This window comes from Cottoperca gobio, chromosome 7 (genome assembly GCF_900634415.1).
Source record: "Cottoperca gobio chromosome 7, fCotGob3.1, whole genome shotgun sequence".
Lineage (NCBI taxonomy): Eukaryota > Metazoa > Chordata > Actinopteri > Perciformes > Bovichtidae > Cottoperca > Cottoperca gobio.
In genome coordinates this window covers 3,479,817-3,506,394 of record NC_041361.1, presented here as the reverse complement: position 1 = coordinate 3,506,394, position 26,578 = coordinate 3,479,817, and the positions used below count along the sequence as shown (strand labels likewise).

Sequence of the window (26,578 nt, the reverse complement as noted above, 5' to 3'; positions counted from 1 at the left end):
GTATGTTCTTTGGTCAAGTAGAAACCGCAAAATAAAGAAAAAGTTCTCTCTATCTTAACGTTTGTCCTCAGACAGTTGTAACATATCTATCTCATCTTGCAGTTTATGTTTACTATGGATTTTCCCATGCTCATTCTGCAAGGGAAACCCTGTTTGGCATAAATCGAAGGTTAAACTCAATTGCTTGTTGAGTCTTATTCACAAAACTTCCCCCGCTGCTGAAATTTTTAGCAAGAATTATGAGGGGCTCTCGATGTAAACGTAAACAGTGTTTAACATTGGTGCTGTGAAAGCTCAAGGTGTCTCACATCTCATATTTGCATCGCATTAGGGGAAGATAACGCCCCACTTTACATTTTCTCTCTTGAAAACCAAATCCGAACATGCTATGCTTTTATAAGATGTCACAGATGCCCTTTGCTATGGTTTCACTTTTTTCTTTTCCCAAAGGACGTCTTTCTCAGCACTTAATCATTTACTTCAAAACATTATTTGTCTTGTTTGATTTTTTGGTGGAGTTACAGATGTTCAACAATATGTTTTATATAGGAAAGTTGACACATTAATTACTGCTGTCTAATCTAACGATGCGAGGTGTGTGCTGGACACACATCAGTTCATCTGCTATTTTGTGTTGTCATTTTCTAAATGCACAAACAAAATGGAATACAGCCCAAAACAAATCTTCAGGATCCACACACACATAGTAACTGAATTTCTCTTGCATTATTGTACTGCATGGACCAACGTATAGTCGAATCTTAAACATGTTATACTGTATTTTCCCGAACAGGGACTTCCTGCATTTTTCTCCATTTGCTTCAGAACGCACCTTTTATATTTCTCTCAGCGGACAGGTTGATGTGTTTTTCTCTTTGGTAGATGAACAACTGCTCATATCAAAGAATAACTGGTAGTAATTAGTTCTAAAGACATCACAACAAAATCTTAAAACAAATATGAAAAAATCAACCATCCATGCTTTTGATTAACACGTTGTGACCATATAAATATAGTCATCTGCAGTGATGAAAGTTAATTGACTGAACAACAACCAGATGATGAGGCACCAGACCGGCTCGTTCCTAAGGAACAGGATATTCAAAAAGACAATCTGTCATTGACATAAAGTTACATATTATTTTACACTGACTTAAGTCATTATTCATCTGTGGTAAAGATTTGGATCTGCAGAAATAAACACAATTATGCTGGTGATTTCTCCAGCAAGAAATGCACAGTTTTTTATGATCACTTGCGGTCTTCATCCAAATCTCCATCTGTCATATCTTTGCTCTCAAGCCCTTCGCTAGTTATGAAAAAAATGTATAACACTTGTGTGTTTCTAATTGGCTGATGTTGTAACTTGTTTGCCCCGTCTGACCTGCATTGTGCTGCTCGCAGTCTAAATTAATTAACATGGCTTTGAAATTGATCTCAAAATGTAAGTCTGCACAATTGCTGGGGATGAATGCTGTTGGCTACAGTTGTTAGCATGTCTTGTCATTTATTACCACATTTAATCACAACAGACATATTTTCCGCAATGGTACCATGTCGCCGTGTTGCTGGGCTGCAGATTCTGCTGTGCGTGTTTGGTGGGCTCATGGTACGTTTGGAAAACGGTTGCAAAACAAAGACGGTTCCAGTGGTGTTTTGGTATGCATGCCAATAGTGTTTTCCAGGGTTGAAGAGAGCAACACAACCTTTCCTAAAAATCAAGGACGTTTCTTTTTTTTGTGCAGACCATGCAAATCAGAATGTGTGTGCCTCATTGGTAGCAGACAGGCAGGAAGGGAGGGATCAGAGAGGCTCCTTGTCGGTGCAATTGTGTGACTCTTAGTGAAAGTGACACCTCATCAATTCTGTGCATATTTCTGGCACTAGCTCAGCATGCTTAATGCTCTAATTTTCCACTTTTTACGTTTTAGGAATCTCAGTAGTCTGGTAGGTTAGAGCTGCTAATGTTCATTTGATATATTTTCCCCATACAGTTCGGCTGCTTTATGTTTGAAATCTATTGTCGTTGGTGTGGTGGGCTTTCAGGTAATATAACATAGACTCTCCAGCAGACATTTTCAATATATAACAGCTAACATCAGGTGGTTATTAGCTGGTTTCCATTGCATTTAAGTATTAGATATTGTTCGATGGTAATGTTGGTGTAGCTTGGAATCAAACCAAAAAAAAGTTAACTTGGGGGACTCTTCTACAACTAAGACTTCCAGTGTTTTGGAGAGGACACTTAGAAAACATCTTTATTTGGCGTTTAGAGTAAATCACTTAAAACTCACAGCTATCTCTCTTCATTGTAGCCAGGGTATCATGCATCTATCCTTCATTCACGTTTACACTGGATCTCCATGAAGGCGTTATTTGTATTCTTATCATGACTGCAAAAGCACTTTAAATTGGCACATACAGCATGAAGGAATTTCCCCTTCTGCCCACTTGTTTGCAGTTTGACATTATTTCCACCTTGTTCAAATCTGGAATAATTCAACTTCAGTTTCATTCATGAAGCGGTACACACTTCATTTTCCTTTTGGTGTAAATGATTGAGGATAGAACTTGGAAACTTTAATCTGGAAGCAGAGCGAGTGGAGGGGCTGTGGTGATGCGAGTGAGGGGAAGTGAAGTGAAGCTAATGCAGAGCTATTCATTTCTATTCTCATGATTCCCCTGTGTGGTTTCATGAGAAGAAGGTGTGCAGGAATACATTTTAAGCATTTACTGGAAAATTAGATAAACCAATCGAATCAAAATGCAAGGGAGGGGATGGGAGTTTAGAGGGGTTGAATGGTACTCTCGTCATTGAATCATGAGCGGCGTGCAAGCTACGGATATCCCATCAGCCTTCAAATTATCAATACAAGAGAAGTACCTGGCAGTGTTTGAGAAAGTACAGAGTCAAAACAAGGTATTATTGAAAGGAAGACTAAAGGAGGCCATGATTGGAAGTCTGAAAAGAAAATGCGGAAATAATCTGACATTTCTTTGATTCCTCAAGTGTTAAAATGAGACAAGATGATAGCCCATACTTTAAATAGTCTATATTTACCTTGTTTGTGTCACTGCTCTTTCAGCTATTGATGTCCCCATGTCTCCCAGGTGAGACACATGGGAACAGAATTCCTCTCAGGGTCTGTGGCCAAGTGCTATTGTCTGCGCGGTGCTCTGCCACGGTGACCTCTATTTTTCTAGACATTTCGGTTGAGATTAGAATCTTTTTAAAGAAGGACATCTCACACAGGAACGGCTTTGGGCTTATATCCCTTTCAAGATCAAACGGAGTGGGCCTGATGTTTGGTTACACTGGCATGAAGGTTGCTGGACTTGTGCTGGAGAATTGCAATTTTTGCCGGAGCTATTTTTCAAGATGGACTTCTTGCTCTTTGCTTCACTTTAGAGCTCTGATTCAGCCTGTGTATTATTATAGGATTCAACGCGAGTGTATCATCCGTTGGGAAACTAGCAGGCAAAGAAAGAAGCTGATTTTTATTTAGGCTAGACTTTTTCTGCTATTCAGTTTGAGTTTGCCCTTTTTAAATATGTACTTCTGTAGCATAGCAGGTTTTATGGGCGAAGAGTTTGAATGACAGCATTTATGACTTGCTTCTGCAGCCCTGAAGACATGAGCGAGCAATATTTTCTCTGCAGCAACATGCTGGATTAGACGCCTCGATGTTAGCCTCCTTGCAGACATAAACCTTGCTGACTTTTAACAAGTGGGTCAAATATGTGACATTATAAAGCATTGACAAACAGAGAAAAATTTCCAATTCTTGAGAAGTGGCTATATTCCTAGTCACTCAGTCTTAAAAAGCAGAGGCAGAGGAGTACAGCATGAAGCCTTGGTTGAGGGAGGACACTGGGCCTAAGCTGGTGTGACACCCTCAGCCTTTAATGAACGGCACAACGCTCTGAGTACTGCGAGCTCCCCCTCAGCTTAGAGGGGACTGCTTCTGAACTGGTGCTGAACCAAAACAGACAAGAGAGCATCAGCTAAGGCCTCCACCGGCCTGCTACACATTTAATGCCCCTGTCGTCAGGAATAATCCTCCCTGCCTCACGCCACTGCCAGCAGCAGCCCAGCATGGTGCCTACATGCAATATGCCGCCGTTCAGGACAGAGCAGGAGCACCAGGAGAAACACTTAGCGGACTCTCCGGGCAGTGCGTGTAACAGCCGGGGAAGCAGCGATCAAAAACCACAACAAATGAAATTAAATGCGAGATCGGATAAACCTGAGAGACTGTCAGTAACACTATAAGATAGCTGCTATAATGACAGGCACAATTGGATGCAGTGTGGTGCAATCATTCACTCCTTATCTCTGACTAAAACACAATTTGTGTTAACCTGCTCCATGTGTTATCTTGGATCCTGCTGTTAAGATTTTGTCCACACTCTTGAATACAATTATGGGGCAGGGGGAACATTTTTGTATTTATTTATCTGTTCTTTAAACATTGTAATGACTCTGTGTAAAACTAAAATATTTTAATTTAAATTATGAAAGGATAAAATGGAGATTTCTTCCCAATGACTTGACTATTTATGAAATACCAGTTGGTATACCTGGTATCTCTAGTCTATTTGAATGTAATGCAACAACCATCCAGGTTTCTGCTTTTCTCAGTCCATACTGCTTTTGACTTTGTTCATAAATGTTGTGTACGTTCATTATTCATCCCTTATTACGCTTCCACCTGCAAATGGTGCAAAATGTAAGTCCTCTCAGCCAATTTCCTCCGGTTTACTTCTTGTTCTCCTGTGAGTTGCAACAGAGTTTAGCCCAGGAAATTAGTTCGAGAAGGTGGTAAGTGCTGCGCACAGTGTTATCGCACGAGCGCTGAACAAGTCCAGCTAGTCAATAGGAACTTTAAGCCAAACAGCAAAGTGCTCCTCTGATTCATCATCGCAAAGCGAATGTACGATGCCGAGCTGAATCAGACAGATGCTGATGCAACTAATCCTGTTATTGATGTCGTTACTAGATGACAGTCTAAGGCCCCAATCAGACAGAGCACGTTTTAGCAGCTTGGGGCGGCTTTTTGTTAAACGGAAAAGCGGCCACCTTCACTGTCTACCGTCCAATCGGATGAATTGAGAGGCGGGAATTTTTGAGGTGACTGTTGCTGGATACCCCCGAGCTATATGACTGTATTATTATATTATTGTAGTGTATTAATCTAAACTGTATTATTAACTGTTAGGTAGCGTACAGTTCATGGCCTGTGTTAAGCACTCCTTACGTTTTTAACCTGCAAAACACGCTCCGTCTGATTGGGGCCTAAACAATCGCCTCACTTATTAAATACATTGGCTTCTGCTGCTCAGTGTCCCTGAAGCTTAGTAAGCTTAATATTATATTTCATTAAAATAATAATTTCTGTGGGCGAGCTGATAGCTAGGTGGTTAGGGCGCATACCACATGGGCTTAGATGCCCTGAGCAGCGAGTCCCCGGGTCGATTCCCGGCTGACCGTTTGCGGCATTCCACAACTTTCTTTCCCCACGTTTCCTGTCTGTCTCCACCATCACCATCAGATAAAGGCATAACATGCATACCATGCCATTAGCTGAGGCACACTTTATATCAGGCAGTGCACTACAAAACACTGCGGGAAACCCTGTTCCACCTCCTCCAGTTGTAGTGAGTCTGCCTACACGTACTCATAGCACTGTATTCAACAACATCTTAGCCTTAACAAACAAAATAAATGAGATTTTGTGAAGTGTACTGCAGGCCTAAGACGTTGGCTTTGGTGCAAAAGCTGGAGCATCCCTTTTGGACGAGCCTGACCTCATTAAAACTCTGTCTGGATAAAAATGTTCTTCTGTGGATTAGAAGCACTCGTTTTTAGAGATATCCGGATGCCTTGGTCAAATTGCAAGGTGTTTGACTCTTCATTGCCTGTTCGAATACATTTCTGTCATCACGCTTCCAAACCCGAACTGTCGGTGTTGTTTTCATGGACGTCGGTGCTCACAGGATTCTTCTAATCGAACACAAGGTCATGCTTGATTAAATGTTTATCTCCGTTCGAGCTCCTTGCCATACATGGCTTTCTCTGTGGAGAGTAATTAAAATGACTCTCACCAATTGCAAATGTTTACAGAAATGTTCATTAGCATCTCTGGGGCAATCATCGAAAATTAAAGGTCATGTTTGTCGATCTAGCTCTTTGTTTGTTTGTTGCTTCTCTTTTGTATATTCTGGGTTAGATGCACACGGTTTCTTCAGTAACAGGTACTGAGAACATGTCAATGAATAGAGCAGAGTATCCTGTGGGGGATTTTTCTTCAGATTGTGTTTATATCAGCTCTTCATTGAACTGCCTCCACAATTTATTCTGGCTGCTCAGAGATCAGTTATTCAGCCACAGTGTTTGCAGTGACGACTTTTCACTATTTCTTTCAAGTGTTTTTAATAGTAACACCGTGGCTAATCCATGTCCTCGTGTTCAGTCTGTGTGGAGAGATCACACTTTCATCTTACGGTAGTTTTTGGCTGGCGAAAGAAGAACACAGGAAGATGAGGAATTGGGAATTGGAGTTTCTTTGGATGGCTGACTTCATAGTAACTTCCTGTGAGCTTGATAGCTTTACTGATTGCTAGTGTTGTAGCATACTGTGAAGTGTCAATTGCGAGGCTACGGTGTAGTCAGGTAGTTGTAATAGGAACCCACCAGTCAGGTCATTGAGGGAGTCCTGCAAGCTACAGGGACCTTTTTGCTTTTTCCTCTGGATGTGCACATCAAGGCAGGGGTCTTCAGTAGCCTCTGAAGACAGGGGTATCCACTCAAAATTGCATGACCTCTATTGTAGCAGATACAGGTCACCGTGTCTCCTGTGGGAAGCCTTTAAATTGAACCCAGCTTGTGTCTTCGATTTCTTCCCGGCTCTCTCTTCCTCTGGTCACCCTCCTTTACTCTTATCTTCTGTCTCTTTCCCTTTTCCCTCATGTGTTCACTGAGCTGCAAAGCTATTCAGGTATAGACGGAAAGATTTCTACCTTTTTTTTCTCTGAATTGCTGGGTCAGGATTTTTCTGTGCGGAACCATTTTGTAATGGAGTTTAACTTTATTTACTAGATAAAAGAAAATGAGTTCTACATTTGATGTGTGCGTCTATGCTTCAATAAACTGTTATATTGTTCCTTACACAGTAGATGTTCGTATGAGTGAATACCTCTGTTTTGCCAGCCATGAAGTGGGATTGAATGGCAGGAGCCTGCATAATCATATTCACTTTCATGATCCACTCTGTAATCTAAGTAGCCTCTTGGTGCTTTTTAGAGCATATTGTCCAGCTGATAAGTTCATATAGGATATAGTATGTTTTTCCACTGCTGGCGCTGGAGCTACTAAACATGTCTGACCTCTTCAGCAGGTGGAGAGGGAGTCAGATAATTGTTTTTGGGGGACAATGTTCTTCGACTTTCATTTGGAACGATACTTCAGTGACATTCATGTATACAATCTTTCTTAATCAAGGAAAGTGTCTTATCTTCTCATGTCAGATTTAGTGTTTAGCCTACGCGTGCACAATTAGTTCATTCTTAAAATAAGTTCCTTAAATTTCTCAGATAATGATATTAAATCAAATTTAGTTTGTTCTTTAAAAGGAATATCATTTTTTTTAAATTCCTTTTATTTTATTTTAATCTCCAGCAGCAATTAAGAGATATGAAATCAACAACAAGCAACTTCTAACCATTTAAATAGAGAGGAAATTATAGGAAATTGACCAAAATGGAAACAAAAAGAAAACCAAATTGGAGCTTGGAGAAAAATGTGCTGCTCACAGAGGAGGTACATCAGAGAAAACATATAATAAAAAGGGAAATTTAGTACCACATTGACAAGAGTAGACAAAAAAGATGCATGGAAAGAGATTGAAAACAAAATTAATGCCAGCTTTACTCTTGTCGCTTGTACCCTGTGGAATACAAAAAAGTGGTTTAACATTCTGTCAGAAGGGTGTCAGGAGATTGCGGCATACAAGAAGGCCGCTGCTGCAACTGGTAAGCTATAAAATTACTCTATTCTGAATTATGCATATTACTTTGGATAAGGTATTGCTCATGACCAGTGTGCTTAATGCTTTGGGACTGTCGCCTGTACAATCAAGTTTTTCCGGCTCGCATCACATCTTAAAAAACGATGCGAGAGAAGAGCAAGACACAGTTTGATGCTCTGCGGTGTAACTCAGGTAGACGAGCCTTTGTAGGGAAGTTTTATACCCCTACACCAGACTGTAAGGAGGCAACAACATGGATAATATTAAGTGACACAGACACAATAGATAGTGAGGTGTTGTGGCAATGTGTTAGCTGACTAAATGCCTATCCACCTGAGGTCATCCTTTCATAAAACCAAAGTCCTGAGCTTATGTTATATGGCTATAAATAGCTAATTATTGATTCATAGTGACCGCTTTTTGTTAGAAATCAATACTTTAGCTATTGTTGTAAACATAGCAATTTCTGTGTATTGTAAGAATCCACACCTTTCATCATCAGGTTACTATATGTTGCATTCATTTCAAGGCTATTGCTTTTGAGTGCATTTTACTGTATTGCACATCTCTTCTGGATAGTTGTGATGGACTACATCCATCTTAACAAACACCATCTCGATTAAACTCCTTTTTAAAAAAAAATCTCCAATACAATAGTTCCTTTGCTGGGCTGAGCTGGGGCTGAGTTTATATTCAGGGTTGCCTGCCCTCTCTGTTATGTTTTTGTTGTCCATTTTTAGATGTTCTAAGTTGTTTCGTAACGCTTCATGTAGCTCAGTATTTGTTCGGCTCTACTGCTTGTCCCATTTTGTATTTTACCAAGGTTAAACAACAGTGCTGGCCGGGCAGAAGAACACCATGTATCTTTTTATTTTTGTTGAGAGAGTGAAAGCAGGGAGAGAGGCTACTTCAACAGTATTCCTCAGAGGAAAGAGGATCTTTTTTTAGAGTATCAAAGGAGCACATCATTTCAACACTATACCATGTTAGGATGAAGTTGAGGTCGGAAGATACTTCATCTGGCACCGGATAGAGGAGGCTGTCCTGACTCAGAGTAAATGTTTCACAGACGTTCTCCAGGAAATCCCTTTGATTGTTCTTTTGACTCGGTAGGGGGCCTGGCGTTTGGGTAATCACTGAAAGCCACATGGGTTCTTCTGATTCATGGTATCCTTCCTGCTTACTCCACTCACTTTCTTTGGTCCATCTCTCTCTATCACTGTCTCTCTCTTGCTGTCTCTCTTGTTGTGTGTTGGTCTTTGATCTCTAAAGGTCCTTGAGAAGGAGGAGCCAGCAACAACAGCAGGCTGGGATTCTCTGTGGGCCTGTTTGGATCCCAGCCCATCATGCCCTTTTCTATCTGATGGACAGCTCCAGGCATGGCAGTGCCTCTATAGCTCTGCTGCATTAGGCCTTCATCTGATTAAACTCTCTTTCATTGTCAAAGGCGGGGAACCAGAACTAGGGCTATCATTGACCTTGTTTGTAAGCAGCAGGGACGGACTTAAAATGCAAGCATTTTCTTGCATTTATGCATCCTTTAATGTCTTTTAATAATGCTTTTTTTTTTTTTTTGCTAAACCGAAGAGGCTGTTAAGCTGATCGTAGCAGCTCTTTTCAGTTTTTTTTTTGGGGGGGGACCTGTGTTTAATGGAGCCACACGCTGTCAATCTTCTATTTTGTGTTTTTTGCTCTCCTGCTGCATGTGTTAAAGCATTTATTAAATTTGCAGACAAGGAACCTGAGCATTTGGCAGGTTGACATGACTGTGGATGCACAGCTGACTGAGCTGTCATTTCCTCTTGTATAAAACCTGGCTGCTCCATCTAGAAGGGTGACTAAATAACAAGGTGTCTGCATCAAATCAGAGATGTTTATGAGTCCAGTATCGAATCGTCAAGTAAGTTTTATTTCTAGAGATTTCCCTGCAAATACATCCTATTTTGTAATTAATGTTATGCAGGAACCAAACTTCTGATTATTTAAAGCACTCTTAGATTTTAAAGCTATATTTCTAATATATTTGTCTCCACAATACAAATTTATTATTTGATATAAAGGTTTGCCTTTTTTTTTAATCAATTGTTTGGTTAAAATGCAGTATATATCTTACTTTGTAACATTAATCCGGTATAGGTCGCCCTGACCTTTTGGCTTGTATCTCAGTGAATCACAGTATTAAAGGTTATTCCCTATAAATTCATTGTTTTTTCTTATCAAAGCTGCCTATTCAGACAGCTCGTAGGATCCTGGTCCAGCAGGATTCAGACGTCCTTTTGGTTGGATGTCCTTGAGCCCTTTGTTCATCTGGGCAGTATTTGAAGTCCCTTTTCTCTTCGAGATGTTTACACATCAATAAACCTGGCTGAATTTGAAAAATAAAGCTGACAAGGACATAATGATCCATCCCACAGGTCCCAGATCCAGGACTGAGCAAGTTCTTAAAAACCTTTTTATCGCGGATAAAGATGCAGAATAAGGAAGCTCTCAGTAGGTTTCTCTTCTAATGGCTTGTTTAAAGTGATAGGTCATTTTTTCTGTTATTTTTTCAACGATCCTTTCTTCTTTGAAGTCATTTGTAGAACAGAAATTAGAGAAAGCTCTTCTTCTCTTTTACCCTAGTCACTTGAATTTTTAAAAGTTAGTTACTTTGCAGAAGTTTCCTAAATCCTGCAAAGGAGTCATTTCCAGAACAAGCGTTTAGCTAATAAAAGTTGAGGACAAAACAGTTTTGCAGAATTAATGCTACTAAACGTTGAGTGACAGCAGATTGAGGGGTTTGTTTTATTGCTCAGCTCTCTCCTTTGATTGTATTCTTTAGTGTGGTGTAGTCTAGTGCATTTTTCTATCTTCTGAGTGAGTGATCTGGGTAGCTTTTTTGAAAAATGTCTCTGGCAGGAGAAGTTTATGGAGTTGCTGCAGGGGAGCTGATTGTGAGCCACTCAGTAGCAGGTACACTACAAAGTGGAGCAATAGTACAACTTGTAGTATAAGATTTCTGCTGCTACTTGTGCTACGCTGAGAGCAAAATGGCACAGAATCAAAAAAAAAACAGCTTTAACAAGATGACATAAACCTTCCAAATGATATGAAAGAGTTTTTAATTAAAGAATTACATTGACATGATTTCACGTAAAATATTTCCAGCGCAGTACCTCGAGATATGCAGCTTGTTTAATCCCCGATATTTCAGAGCTTGTAAAGCACTGAACCTGAAACGTATTTGAATGAATGTACATTGCAGATAGCCAATGTGTCTGACACAGCACTCTGATTCCCATGCGCTTAGCTGTGGCTTTTACTACCTTCTCTGACCACCAGTGATATTACTCTGAGCTGCATTTTTTTATCTATCTTTATTCTCTAGACTGTAGGATTTCCTTTTGGCATAATTGAATGTCCTGCCTCCATTTGTGGATCAGAATAGATGTAGCTTCATACAGTGATGAATGGGAGATTGTTCTTTGACCCCTTTGGTGTTAATGCTAGGTGAAAGACAGCAGCACTGTGCTCTCCAGTTTGAGCCTAAAAGGTTGAGGTGTCAACACAGTGTCTTTCCAGAGTCCATAAATACCTGTCCTCCTCCCCTCCCCTTTCCTCCAGTCCCCTAGCCTGTCCTTTAGCAGAACCTTGAAGCACCATTGAAATTCTGCACTGCCTTTTTGAAATCTCTGTTGATGAGGCAACATGGACCCACAGTCGCTCCGCTGTTCTCCCACTGCAAGGTATTTTTCAAAGTCATGTTTATATACTATAAGTAGAAAGCAGTGAAAGTGCTTTGATGGTATATAACAATAACAAGGAAATCTCTGCACCGAGGGCGTGAAGGCTTCAGATCGGCTGTTTTTCCCACATTGCATGTTCATTTTCTCTTTAGGATACGTTGGAAACTGTTGAGGCATATTACATGTATGAAATGACGCTGGACACACGAAAACAAAACATCTTATTGCACATTGAGAATGGAGCAGTACGCTGAGATACTGTATATTTGAGCAGCTATATCTCATATGCACAATGTTTGTATGTAACTATCTTTGCAGTATTGATTTAGACTCTAATACAGAAGGAAACAGTTTGAAGGAGAAGGTTTGGATGGATGGGCACAGTTTGTGGTCAACGCCTGATTATTTTTACTTACTTACTGTTGTATTATACTAAATGCATGTGTTTCAGATACAAACACATTTTCATCACTTCATTTTTGGTGAAACATATTTTTCTTTAGCCACAAATTGGTCATATTCAAATGGGAAAAACAGTTTTCTCTGCTGGTTGACTGAGGAGTGATTGATGTTTATGTTTCCTTGCAGCGAGGTTTTTCCTGATGCTTTTTACACATCTCCAAACTGCAAGAATATCTTAACAGAAGTCTGTTCTTTGCCGCTATCTTTGAGAGATGATTGTGCTTTACAATAAAGCCAGCCGCACACACATTAAGTGCGGGTTGATAAACCATTAATCCATTCATCACAGTTTTATTTCCTTTTATTCTTGTCCGCCCACACAACACCGCAGATAAAGAGAGAAAACTCCCTCCTGAGTATTTCTTGACCGAAAACAATCTCATCGTATGGCTCTGATGATAAAAGGTGTTTTTTTTTGTTTGTTGTGGACACGACTCTGTTACTCTCCGTGTGCAGTCACTCCTGTGACCTTTAAGAAGACCATCTACTGTATTGAGTTTCCAAGTAGCGTGTATGCTATGTGAATTGATCATAAGAGGAAGAGATATGTTCCAGTAAGACTTTGTGTGTGTGTGTGTGTGTGTGTGTGTGTGCGTTAAGCTGTGCCTCTATTGCCATTCATGTAGTGTTGGGTTTAGGTCAATATTATATTAGCACTGCCATTGCATTTTCCACAACCCCATGAATAATGTAAGAGTTAGATATCCCTTCACATAAATACAGCCCATTATCGCTCTATATCCTTGGTACACGTAAGACGGTTCATAGTTTCTTCCAACAGATTTGATTAACCTTATTGCATACTATCACCAAATGGTGGCCTGAAGTTGTTGCCACAAGAGATGGGCCCCTTTCAGTGGAGAAAGAGACCTTATAGTGACCTTGTTGGAGACAATCAATGGCCTTTATCTCCCCCAATGCATAATAAATCCTACCAAAGAGTTGGTCCACACATCCCTGTAATGTATTGAGCTGCACCGCCAACATTTATCAACTGGACTCGCTGGCTAAATAATTTAGCTTTTGAGCTTAGATCGTACTTAGTCAGTGGCGCCCAGACCAAGTTTGGCCTGCCACGTTAGATTGATGTGCTCTACAGAAAGTAAAGAATAGAGGAGAATATAACTTTATAAACCCTATTAGGGAGAAACGGGAGTTCAACTTTTAATTTCTCCTTTCTACACGCAACACACGTACAACAACAATAAAAATAAAAACAACATGCACACATAGGCCCCAATTTAATTGGAAAGGTCAAACGGCAAGGTCAGGCACTGTGCACGTTGTTGTTCTACTCATTCACACAGATGTTACGGCTAATATAACATTTCCTAGCTGGAGAACTTGAACCGGTTTGTACCCAGAATCAAATCTTTCATCATCTGGCTTCTGATTGTCCTTTTCTTATCTCAGAAGCAAACTTCCTCCTCTCAGACAGACACAATATATCCCACTCTGCTCTCAGATAAGAAACCCTCTAAGACAGCAGTTTGTACTGTATTAGACTGATTTTCTACACTGTGCTGTACTTTTTTTGTTTGTCCTGCTCACTTCTTTACCATTGCATTGCCACGGGGCCTCCAGTCGTAGCCTCTTGAATCAACATAAGAGCTTAAACTACTAGCAGAATTGCTTTCATTTACAACAGCAAACTATAGATTTTTGTTAGTGGCAGGTATAACATAAGAAAGCTTGCTTTGGAGTCAAATCAGAGTAATTGAATAATAGCAAAACAACATTAAATTCTCTTTTAGTGTCTGACAGTTTTTTAAAAGCTGATTTTTATTTTATTTTATGAGTAATACTTAAAGTTAGCTCTGCAGTCATTAATTTGTCAAAACTCTCTTTTAGTTGAATTAGTAAAATATCCTCATCGGATTCTTAAATACTATAACTAAACTTTATATTCTCCGTTGTAAATTAGAGAACAACAGTTATCACGTTTCTAATTTCTCCCTTTCTTCGCTTCTTTTGGCACTTCTTCACTTTTCTGTTTTGCTCAGGCTCAACTTCATCCTCTTGGATATTTGCCCTCTGTATTAATAAGAAATGGATGTTCGAATGACTTTTAGTAACGCAACACCAGATTACCCAACTAAGGAATACTAAACAAGAAGAAGGGACGTGCTCAGGCTCCAGCTGAACCTTGATCCAAAATCTGCCTTTAACCAAATCATATCCCCCAAAAGATGAAAGAGGGAATTGTTCTGTTTGGCTGATCAAAGCAGAGTATCGCTCTGCTATAAAGTAACACCTGGAAACCTAATGGAGAATTCTCTTGTAGCAGTGTGGGCACCGGGCAGCACATAATGTATTTGTACATAATGTTTATGTACACATCTGCTCGGGGGTGTTTTAACTTATTTGATTAACTTCGCTCTCCCTGCTGGTGTAGCTGATGATGTGCTGATCTTAATGGCCAAACCCAGGGACGTGAAGACCGGTTTCCTGGTGTCTTTTGCTTTTTGAATACTTATTAAATATAAAAATGCGGCATTTGGACGGGTGTTGCTGCATAAGCCACGTTACTGATGGACTAGGGCGCTCAAATGGCCCTCGATTACCTTCTCACTAAATAATTATCTTTTTGAATTAATTGTTTACTGGATTATTGAAGGCAAATTTAATAATTTGCATTTATTAATTTAGGATTTATTTACCTATTCTTTTTTTTCCCCTCTTTTTTTTTCTTCCTTCAGGCTCGCTGGATAAATATGTATTTTAAAAAGCACTGTAATAAATGACCCTAGCAACATTAGCATTCTTTAGAGAGCCACAGTCAAATAATGAACGTCTACTTTGTGAGATAATACCGAGGCTCTAACCGTTTAGTCAGTCCAAGCAGGTTAGTGGACATAAAATCCTTGTTATGTCCACTAACACTCAATACAGTATCACTGTTGTAGACAATTTAAAGATGTTTGAATATCGGTATTTATTGTGTTTTGGCCCTGTGCATTTTCAGAACACGTCTAACATAGTCTGACATCTGAATGAAGTGATGCATTTATGTCTCGCATGCTCTAAAAGGTGACGCACAGACCAGTCACTTAAATCAAGCTCAACTCCATAATAAGTGTTTGCACATTGCATACCGTTAATGCCTTCACAGATATGTCTGAAATTATGTGATTCAAACAGAAAGGTGGCCAAAAACAAATTCTGCATAAACATGATACTTTTCTCACGATTGCATCACCGTGTATAAGCCAATAATCACGAGTGTGCTGATGGAAGCTTAAGATATCAGACTGTGGCAAAAGCTAATGTCTGTATTAGATCGAAAAAAACACTTGACATGTAATACAGATTGTCTTGGTGCTGTGCAATAAGGCATCAAATAAGGTGATGTATATTGTCACTGCATAATGAACTACATCCAGCTCCTGCTAGTGGACTCCCAAACCTGTTAGCACAACATGCTATCCGCTGCCAGTGTGCTGACATGATGGCTTTTCCAGTGAGTGAGCAGGGATGCCAATAGTGTCTGGGCTGGAATGGGCTCGTGGTGTAGAAAGGAGGGGAGAGCGAGGCTTTATGCTGCTCTATAAATACCCCTGTCACGCTTATATCAAATCAGCCCTGCACACCAAAGGGCTGGCGTGAGTGTTCAGGGTGTTTTTCACACACGTCTTCAGAGGTCCGGGGGGTCTGAGAAGGTCAGTGTCACGCTCAATAGCACATTCATATGAGTAGGTTTATGTATTGATGTTTATCTTGATGGGTGTTGCAGATAAAAAGTATCATTAGAATTAATTATCCAGTGGGTTATGAGACAAGGCTTTGAAATTGCTGCATCCAATCGCTGTTACATTTATCATACTCCACATTGGCTGTGTGGACGCTGGATTAATGACTGACTTAGACATTAACCAAACAAGCATTATTAGTATATATTGCATTCAAAAACACTGCCACCGATATCGTCCAAGTCTTTTCTTCTCTCCTGGAGATAAATAGCTCACAAACAAGACATCTTATTTTACTTTAATGATAGTTTTAAGTCATACTCTCAAGTCCTACTAATTAAGTGACAAAATGAAAATGCATAAAAGCGTTTTCTGGACCGACGCCACTATTGATAAGACATCATCAGCGCCTTCCAAAACTCTTACAAATCACTGTTAGAAATCGTTTTTTTGTTTTATTATCTGACAACGCTGTGGTTAGCCATGGGGAGGATATGAACATTTCATGTCCCGAGTATCCTGGCCAAAATAATTGTGATTCAAGATAATAGTAAAATCTCCAAAAAAAAGGACACTAAAACACACTGGATAGACTTCACAGCACATTTTGTTAAGAAACGCATAATTTTATTGCATCACAGTTAGGTTTTTGTGAAAAACAATCTTAAAAAAGATCTTAAAGTCCCCCTGCATAAATACAGAATAAATAAAAGAACATTTTATGAGTCTTGCATGATAATTCCTGTATTTATATATATATTTGTAATCTGCTCTTCTATTCGTCACTTCTCTACCATGACGCACTATTTCCTTCTCTGCTCTTGACGGACAGGAGCCATAATTCCTATGGCCGCTTGAGGCTTTGTCACTTGTTTTTCACTTGTTTTTTGGGGGGATTTGCTGAAACAAGTGTTGCTGTTCTTCTCGGAAGGACAATCTCCTTCCTATACGTAGCTATCCTTTAAGACTGGCCCTAATGAGTGCTGTTGGTGTTAGCATTGTTCCATTCTGATTTGTTTCTGTTCTCCAAAAAATGGCTCCCTTATGGTGCCAGCGTTGGGGGGAACCCTTGATTTAAAAGGCAAACACGCCTGCCTGATGCCACCGACACAGCTGCTTGTGCCCATGATGATGATGAAGTTTCCAGGGAACGAATGATAATCCTGACACTGCATCCTCCCTAAGTCAGTGAGCCATGCAGTATAGATATGGATATGTCTCTGGCAGATTGGGAGGTAGATTTCCCATCTACACCTCCTGTGGTGGCTGGTGCCTCAGGGGAGCAGCTATGTAAATAATGAATGCCTGTGGGTGTGAAACATGCACAGATAACCTTCAAGTCAGGTGTGGATCAGTGCCTTCACATTAGCTGATAGGATTAAGGTTAAAATCTACAGAAACCTCTCCATAAGAAAACGCAAAATCTAGCCGCAGCAAATAGCAAGTTACATGTGTACGTAGTGTTCAGCTGATAAGGACAGGTACAGGTAATCATAGGGGACTGGGAATAGTTCAGCAATCTGATGATGGGAATGACATAGCTACATATCTCTGCCTTACTCCAGCTGAAAAAAAAACAAAATAAGCAGCCAGAGCCGACTTTTAGAATATTATTACTGAGCTAAATTCAAGCTTGACTCATGAGTTGGCGTTAATAATGATAAGTCACACAATGCTTGTGATAGGAATGACCTGTGTGTTCAGTCAATCCACAGGCTTTGAAAAGGATGTACAACTTGTGTCCTGGTACACAAGTAGGTATTGAAATATGGCAAAACAGAATCTCCGTGAGATCCTCCTGTGTGTGTGGGCTCTGCTGAGAGGGAAAAACTCATTGTGCATATGTTGGCATCCATAAGAGAAGAGAATAGGTAGGGAACAAAACTAGTTCTCTCTGTTGTCCCATCTGTCTGCAGAAGACTTTACGCACCCAACAGCGGCCTCCTAGTTTCTCTTTCTCCTCTCAAGTCAGCTCTTGCTGTGCAACAAAAGAGGCCCCACAATTCTCTCATCTCCGTCACGACGCTCTGCTCACAATCACTTCAGGTAAAGTGACATCACAGAAATTGGAGACTCGAGGGAAGAGTGCTAATAGTAGACTGGATGAATACATCTGGGAGAGGTAATCCACCATGAATGACCCTCTGATTACCATAAGGCAGTGTTGTTTGGCTCAGATGAACATTTGGAAGTATGAAATAATGGATCTGGAAATGAGTGTCCTTGCTTCTTCATGTTTGGCTGTGTGAGAGAATTACACCTGGAGTAATAACTCATTAAACTGGAGTGATTAGCATAAACAGCTGTAACACAATGACCCCTATTCATCAAGGATATTGGGACCTGCATGTTTTATAATGTGCATCTCTCTCTCTCTGTCTGTTTAGTTCAACACCAGTAATACTATTCTTTTAACAGCACAACACATTGCATTGCATGCTGAATTGGCATTGCTAGAATGTCGGGGACTGATGATGTCCATTTGATTCGTATCCCCCCCCCCCCCCCCCCCCTCCAGAGAAATGTTCCCAGTTGGCATGAGGAAATGGAGGGTGAGTGAAAGAGAGATGAGGGGGTTTGGGTGTCATTGTTAAGCTGAGCTCTAGGCTGGTCCTGAAGGACAGTTAAACTTAAAGTCCAAACCAAGCTCAGAGAGAGGGGTGGAAGTTAATCCCTCATCCTCAGGCAGGTGTATCACAAAGGCTAAACATATACATAGGAAGACCGACCAGGGGAGAAAGTTGGGATAATTGAAGTCTGCTAAGAAATGAACATGTGCACCCTCAGGGCGAGTCAGCTCTGCTTTGTGGTATTACTTCTTAATGTTATCAAGGTAAAAGAGATGGGGGTTTCATTGCCCAACCTTTTTAACATTGTTTATTGCTACCCAGCTTGGGAATTTAAGAGAGAATTACGGTTGAAGGCTGCACAGCGCTAGTGAGGGAACTAGCTTAGCTCCATGTTTACATTTTTGCAAAGCTGTTTCAGTCAGGGGTAAGGAATAGCTGTGCCTCTTGCCACTGGCGCTATGTGTTAGCCTATCAATCGCAATAAACTTTGAGTTGAATATTTGTCGAATGAGAAGTTTATCGAACAGCGTTGTCAGCTTCCATGTCTATTGATAAAAAACATGGCAACAATGCAAGCCTTTCGCTGACCCAGGGAGAGGGAGGATGGGTGATCATTTTCTCTTCCTCTAGCCTTAATCATTCATGACACCGCCCGTTGTCTCTACAAGGTGTCTTTGTCTTTGACTGTCCTGATTCCCCTCAGCAGCAAAACAGCCAAAGTCAAATTGAATCCAGAAAGGAGGATTTTAAACGGAAAGATAAGGGGGCAGATATGCCTTAATCATCATTTGCTCTTGATTAGAAAATCAATGGCCTTTGATGCCAGAGTGCATGTCTGCCTTTGGAGTTAAGAGTGTGACAATGACAATGTGGACTGGAAAATTGGCCTTTTAAACAGCTACCTTCTCTTTGTTGTTTGGAACCCCATTCTTTAATGCAGTGAAAAGTCTCCTCTATCACATAATGTCTGCCTGTCAAAGAAATTACTTTTTCTCTCGCTCCTGTGTGAAACTTTGTTAAAGAAATCCTTCGAAGCTTAGAAAAGCACAGGGAATTTCTTAGTTTGTAGAGCTGACTTTCACAGTATTTTCTTGATTTATGTAACAGATGAGAAATAAAGTTGTCACTCAATTCTCTGTGGCAGTTTTGAGATATGCCAAAGAGAGAAAATCTTTGATGCCTTCCCAGGTTTACCTGTCAGAAAGGTTTTAAGGCAGTGTGTCCCAAGTTATAGTACAGCTAGACTGTTGCAGTCAAACACGCTTTGCACCTATGAACTGCATTACAGCTTTTGCTCCGTGCTGATATATAATGGAAATATACAGTACCTCAAGAGTTAATTTACTATTGCTGTATTTTTCAAAACGCCTCAGAGGTACAGATATTCATTTGTACCTCTGAAACAGCTGGTAAGGAAGTTGAGCAAACATGCTACACAATGAATATAGTAGTATATATGCCTTCCTTTAGCCCACAATGTATCATATGTACATTTCATACTTCCTTTAGCTATAACTGAAGATGTGGAAGCCTCACTTTCTCTCCTCTCATGAATATGCTGTGGATGCTGATTTTAAACTCAGCTTACCAGGCATCTTTCCCTCACTCTCCTGTCCTCTCTAGTCTTTGCCTTTGTGTCATGCTGTTGTACTCGCTGTGTTTTTACCAGCTCTGCATATCGATCCTGCTTTATCACCACCGGCTCCCCTTGCAAAAAAAAGCCTGCAGGAATATGGATGAGGTCTGGTTGACAGGGGATGCACTGCTGATTAATATGCTCTGTGAGAGGATATGATGAAAATTCACATTTATATGTGTTATACGAACACTGATCTCTGTGTGGAGAGCATCCGTAATAGTAAATGAGGGATGTTCTGTGAAATGGTGATAAAGGCGAGCCGCTTGTGGAAATACTAGTTGCCTTTACTAGCAGTTTGTCCTTGCCCGTCACGTACACTATGCATGAGTGTAAATAATATCTTAATTGCAATTCAAATGGAGGACTGACAACTTCTAATAAGTGTAAGGTATTAGCTGTTGCTATCTATGAATGTAAATGTCAGAATATGATCCGTTGTTCCCAGAACTAACATGTACGCACATCCTGCTAAGATTACCTGGTCTCAATTTATGTCATTAAAAAAAAAAGGCTTTTATAGATACATTTTGTGTGCCGTACCTTTTCATAGACTTGAGACTTCAAAGACTTAAAAAAAAGGTAATTATTATCATAATACAAAAACAATGAAATTGAATGAAATCAGAGCGCTTTGCATGGTATTAAGTGTTTTCATTTAATCTCAAAACGTGCAGCATGCATTTCTGTTCTGTTGACATTCTTCTGCTCGTGTTTGTTGACGCCGTCTTGAATCTGATATTGTGATCGTGCTCTAATTTTGTGACATAGTAAGGCTTTGTTTCAAGAAAGAGGCTTTTTTGTCACTTACATAGTTTTTTTTCTTCTTTTTCTTCCACGCCTCCAGTTGATATCAAAGTAACAGCTCGCTTTTAATGTAATCCTGACATATTTTAGTTCTTTGAACTTGTTTGTGCCAACGTGGGAAAAGAGAGGTGTAGTAAGGGGTGTCGTGAATTTAACATTCTATTCTATTGCTACTTTGATGTCAGCTATTGAAGGACACAGGGATGAAAGCACTTGCTCACCACTGCAGCGCCCTGGATTAGGGTGCCACATGCAAACACAATTAGTAGTGTTTGCAGGTGCAATCACGTCTGTGTTGCTGCATTAGTGAGGACGACTGGCTGCCGTGTGTGTGAAGTGGGTTGGGATCTTGGGGCGATAGACAGACTGAACCTCAGACTGTAATTCCTGCCCTACGTGTTGGGGGGAGGGGGTGTGATTGGTTTGACTCCGTTGGCGCGGACACGTTTTTGTCTGCATCCTCCAGAGGCTAAGAGTGGGCGTTAGCAGCGCCGGGGACCACGGTGCAAGGTCAAAAGGCCTTTTAAATAAATGTTTAACAAAATAAGAGGATTTACCAGGATTTGTCCTTGTGGCTGCTTACATCTTTGGATCTCTCCTACCTGGGATAAAAGCAGGGCTGAATTTAGATTTAATTAATAAATTATCTGACAATTACTCAGCAGCTATTTTAATGATTGACAAATAGGAATTCACGTTAAAAAAACCAGTAAAAAAAAACCCCATCTCAGCCCAAACACTAATACACCTTCATCACGACTGCATATTAAAAGAGAAGTCGGAAAATACATTTAAAGCTGATATTTCTCTGAGCTCTGCAGGTAAATGCTTTAGCAGTTTTGCCCTTGACTTGCTTCAGTTGTTTTTGCACTGAATAAAAGCATCATTTTAAGAGAATTACGTAACCATAACAACCATCTCAGGTACAGTGTATTGTGTCAGCCACAGTTGTTGAAAGTGAAGTAGTGGCTTATTCCCCCTGGGGAATAGCCGCATCAATCAAACAGTAGTAATATGTCTTTCATTTTTACCCATAATAGCCCTGTTTCCTGTTGTGCCTGTGCTTGTGATTGAACAGCAGTAAAGAACAGTGGACCTCCTCCATGTAAGCCGGTCAAGTATTTACACTTATATAAGTAACCTGTAAGATGAACCATAAAGAAACATGCTTGTACATTATGTAAGACATTTGTCAGTTTCTCCACTGAATGTAAATATTATTCTATATACAGGACAGTATATCTTTCTTTCTATATGAAGAATAAAGATGGATTTTTCAGCAATGTTACGATTGCTTTTCAATGTTCTTAGTCTTATCATTGTCACTTACAGTCCAATTACATTTGAAGACATGGTGCCGCCACAATGTTTGTACATGTAGGACATAAAGAATGTTTTTGTGGTTAGGTGTAGCATGTAGTCTAGCCTCTGCCAATTTAACTTTTGTTTTCCTAGAGAATACCTTGTGGCGCTCTATTCTAATCCATGCAGCACACTATGCTCACAGCGTGGCAGTGTGTTCCTCTGTGGCAACCCTGCTGTGTAGAGGTAATGATTGCAGGTGTGTATGGAAACCACCTGTTGGCATGACAAGATGCAAGTTGCAGACAAACAAACATTATGTTTTTTATTCTGAATGAAGAGTCTGTCACACCGCCTGGAGTTTGATTCTTCAGATCCCACCTGCACTGATGTTTCGCCTCACTGGCACACTCTCATCCTGTTATTATATTCTATTCAGATCACAGGATGCCTATATGTAAATATCATGACGTTATAGTAACACGCATTTCTCTATACTGAGTTCAACAGTTCAACACTGACATCATTACACGATGACTTAAAAAGGTAGTATGTATAGCTGTTGTCTTTGAAGTATCTTTTATTAATATTATTTAGACTCTATGGCTTCAAAAAGAAGGGAACTTCTTTATTTCTGCCTTATTTGTGACAAAACATATTTAGAAATACTGCAGTATGCTTCAAAAGTCTTTTTTTTGGGTGTCAATTTTGAATAGATTAATTCCAACTGAACAAAATGAAACTTAAGTAATTCCAGTTATGCAATACAAGACCATATTCACTATGTACTTGTATGTGATTTACTGTCTATATATGCAGTATATGGAAATACAACAGTCAACCCTGTCTTCTGAATTTGGCCATACGTTCTCACAGACGTCACAACTTATGTTCTCTCTTGCATTACACCTGCATAAATCCCTGGCAATCTTCTGGAGATATGTCCAGACATCTAGCATTCATAGCGTCCAATACGGACACCTGATCATGTGGCTGGTGGTCATAAACCTTCCACCTCCACGAGGGAAAGAACTCCTGTATGGGCTTGAGGAATGGAGAGTATGGGCTGGATGGGCTGTAAAGCACTCTGTGACAGGATGATGATGAAACGCCACATCTTCCCATACAATTACAAAATGTTCTGGATTCCGCCTCACTACCCGCCCTTTCCTCACCTGGCTACAACTCTGTCATTGAGCTCATCAATGAATGAAAATAGCGAGTTTATGTGTTTTTATTTGATGTTTTTTTTAGATTTAGATGTAGAACATTGCAGTCTTATTTACAGCTGGAGAAATATGGAGTGTAAATATGTTTCGGTGGTGATTGAAAAGTGATCCACATTTTAGGACACGTTGGCTTCTGTGGTCATGAGTGTTATCAGTGTTGTAATAATACATAGTATAGTGTGTAGTGTCGGTCCACCCCTATAAAGTTGTAACTGCTCCACCGAATGAAATCTGCTCAAAGATTGTAGGTCAACCACTTGAGAAACTATAAATCTGCCTACTATAGTGTTTTGTTTGTTTGTCTTTGTTGATGTTGTAAATGGAGATGCAAGGAACGTATTCGACCTGACAATAAAGTCTTATCATCATCATCATCATACAGTATAGGACATTGGGCTGCTGGTAGACAGATTTACTCCAAGTACTCTTTGTAAAGACGAGAATTCCCGCATTAAAGTAATGCAAGCCTCCATATTGGATTCCACAGCTGAAATTAAACAGCCGTTGCACTCTGTGTGTTTGTGTAGCCCGCCTTGGCTCTAGTATTTAATATGAGTACTTCTGTGACCAGAGATAAGGCCGTTATGGCCATGACAAGGCCTTGTCTTGCTCTGCCATGATGCTTCTATTGCTCCTAGCGCCGGTTTGCTCCCAGGGCCAAAAACAATATGCTGTAAATTGCGCTACGGCCTCTTCAGGTTGATATGCTGCCTGAGAACGTGATGTGATTGGGTATCGATTCACACCACGGCGCTAAAATTGCCTGCCTCATGGCCCTAGACACCAATAGTGACAGCTTCAGTACAGGACAGGAAGAGTGCCATGGCATCAGTGTGTGTCTAGGAGAGGATACCTTCTCTCTGCTGTCTGATCTTCACCTTCTCCGCCTCCTTAGAGAGGAAAGGATTAGAGCTTAAAAGGACACAGCCCCCCTACTGTGTGGTGCCTTAACGTATCACAGCTACATACACAGCAATCTGAACGTCCCTCAGAAGATAGGACGCCTATTTTGTTGGCATTTTGCAATCCCATTACAAAAAAGAAAAAAGAAAAACATGTAAACATCTTCTTTTCATTAAAATGCCAGTGATATTTGGACGCGGACAGTTTTTAATCTGTTTTTAAATTTCAACATTTGCGACACTGAACAAAGATGGGCTAGCTTTGTGCTTTTCCCTGGACAGTAGTGGTGACACAGCACTGTCAATCTGTATTCAGTATGATTAAAACATGCCCCGGATCCTGTTGGAAGATGAATAATGCAAGAGAAATTGCTTGTGTAATGAATAAATGGCAAATAATCCCACCACAATTAACTCTCCTACATACTGTATGCAAACCAGTCATGCTCCATTTCATAGGACAAGGTGTCCAGCTGAGGTAAATCCAAAGTAGCCTTGTACTGATGCATACGTATGACGCTGTTTCAGATTCAGAACATGTCCTTGTGATATGCTACGCTATTTTAATAGGAGGCATTATATTTTCACATTTATTTAGAAACGAACCAACCTTGAAGGTATTATGAGTCAAGAATATAGAATTTTGTAATATTGAATATTGTAATGCTAAACTACAAATATCCTGCTGTTGGTTTTGGTTGATCACTGTGACGATAATCCAACTTTTCTCCACAAAAAGGGAGTTAAATAAGAGGCTGATACCGAACTCTTCATCTACATTATTTTGGTGGTAACTACCCATAATGCCAATCTGCTGGATTGGTAACAAACGTGGCTCATTACTGGCATTCCTAGCCTGCAAACGGGCTCCCCTTAATTGGATTCTACCAATGATATACAGTATATCTCAAAAGTGAGTACACCCTTTAGATTTTTGCTAATATTCTGTTATATCCTTTCAGGGGATAACATTATCCTACTGAAACTTTGATATAACTTAAAGTAGTCAGTGTGCTGCTTGAATAACAGTATAGATTTATTGTCCTTTGAAAATTACTCAGTACACAGCTGTTAATGTCTAAACAGCTGGCAACAAAAGTGAGTACACCCCATAGTGAACATGTCTAAATTGTGCCCAAAGTGTCAATATTTTGTGTGACCACCATTGTTATCTAGCACTGCTTTAACCCTCCTGGGCATGGAATTCACCAGAGCTGCACAGGTTGCTTCTGGAATCTTCTTCCACTCCTCCACGACGACATCACGGAGCGCACGGATGTTGGACACCTTGCACTCCTCCACCTTCCTCTTGAGGATGCCCCACATGTGCTCAATTGGGTTTAGGTCTGGAGACATACTTGGCCAGTCCATCACCTTAACCTTCAGCTTCTTCAGCAAGGCCGTTGTCATCTTGGAGGTGTGTTTAGGGTCATTATCATGTTGGAAAACTGCCCTACGGCCCAGTTTCCGAAGAGAGGGGATCATGCTCTGCTGCAGGATGTCACAGTATATATTGGAATTCATGTGTCCCTCAATGAAATGCAGCTCCCCAGTGCCGGCAGCACTCATGCAGCCCCAGACCATGATGCTGCCACCACCATGCTTGACTGTAGGCAAAACACATTTGTCTTGGTACTCCTCACCAGGGTGCCGCCACACACGCCGGACACCATCTGACCCAAACAGGTTTATTTTGGTCTCATCAGACCACAGGACATGGTTCCAGTAACTCATGTTCTTGGATTCATTGTCTTCAGCAAACTGTTTGCGGGCTTTCTTATGCATCGGTTTCAGAAGGGGCTTCTGTCTGGGGCGACGGCCATACAAACCGATTTGATGCAGTGTGCGGCGTATGGTCTGGGCACTTGACAGGCTGACATCCCACTTCTGCAACCTCTGCAGCAATGCTGGAAGCACTCGCACGTCTATTTTTGGAAACCAACCTCTGGATATGACGCTGAGCACGTGGACTCAACTTCTTTGGTCGACCCTGGCGAGGCCTGTTCCGAGTGGAACCTGTCCTGGAAAACCGTTGTATGATCTTAGCCACTGTGCTGCAACTCATTTTCATGGTGTTGGCAATCTTCTTATAGCCAAGGCCATCTTTGTGAAGCGCAATAATCCTTTTTTTCAGCCGCTCAGAGAGTTCCTTGCCATGAGGTGCCATGTTGTCCAGCATTCAGAGAGAATTGTGCCCAAAACACCAAATTTAACAGCCCTGCTTATCAT

At 40.6% G+C, this 26,578-nt stretch overlaps 1 protein-coding gene across 5 annotated transcripts in view; it reads left to right on the top strand.

Annotated features, from left to right (window-relative positions):
- The window catches only part of camta1a (calmodulin binding transcription activator 1a), a 269,614-nt gene that overhangs the window by 14,462 nt on the left and 228,574 nt on the right, over positions 1–26,578 (top strand). The gene's annotated exons all lie outside the window — the stretch shown is intronic.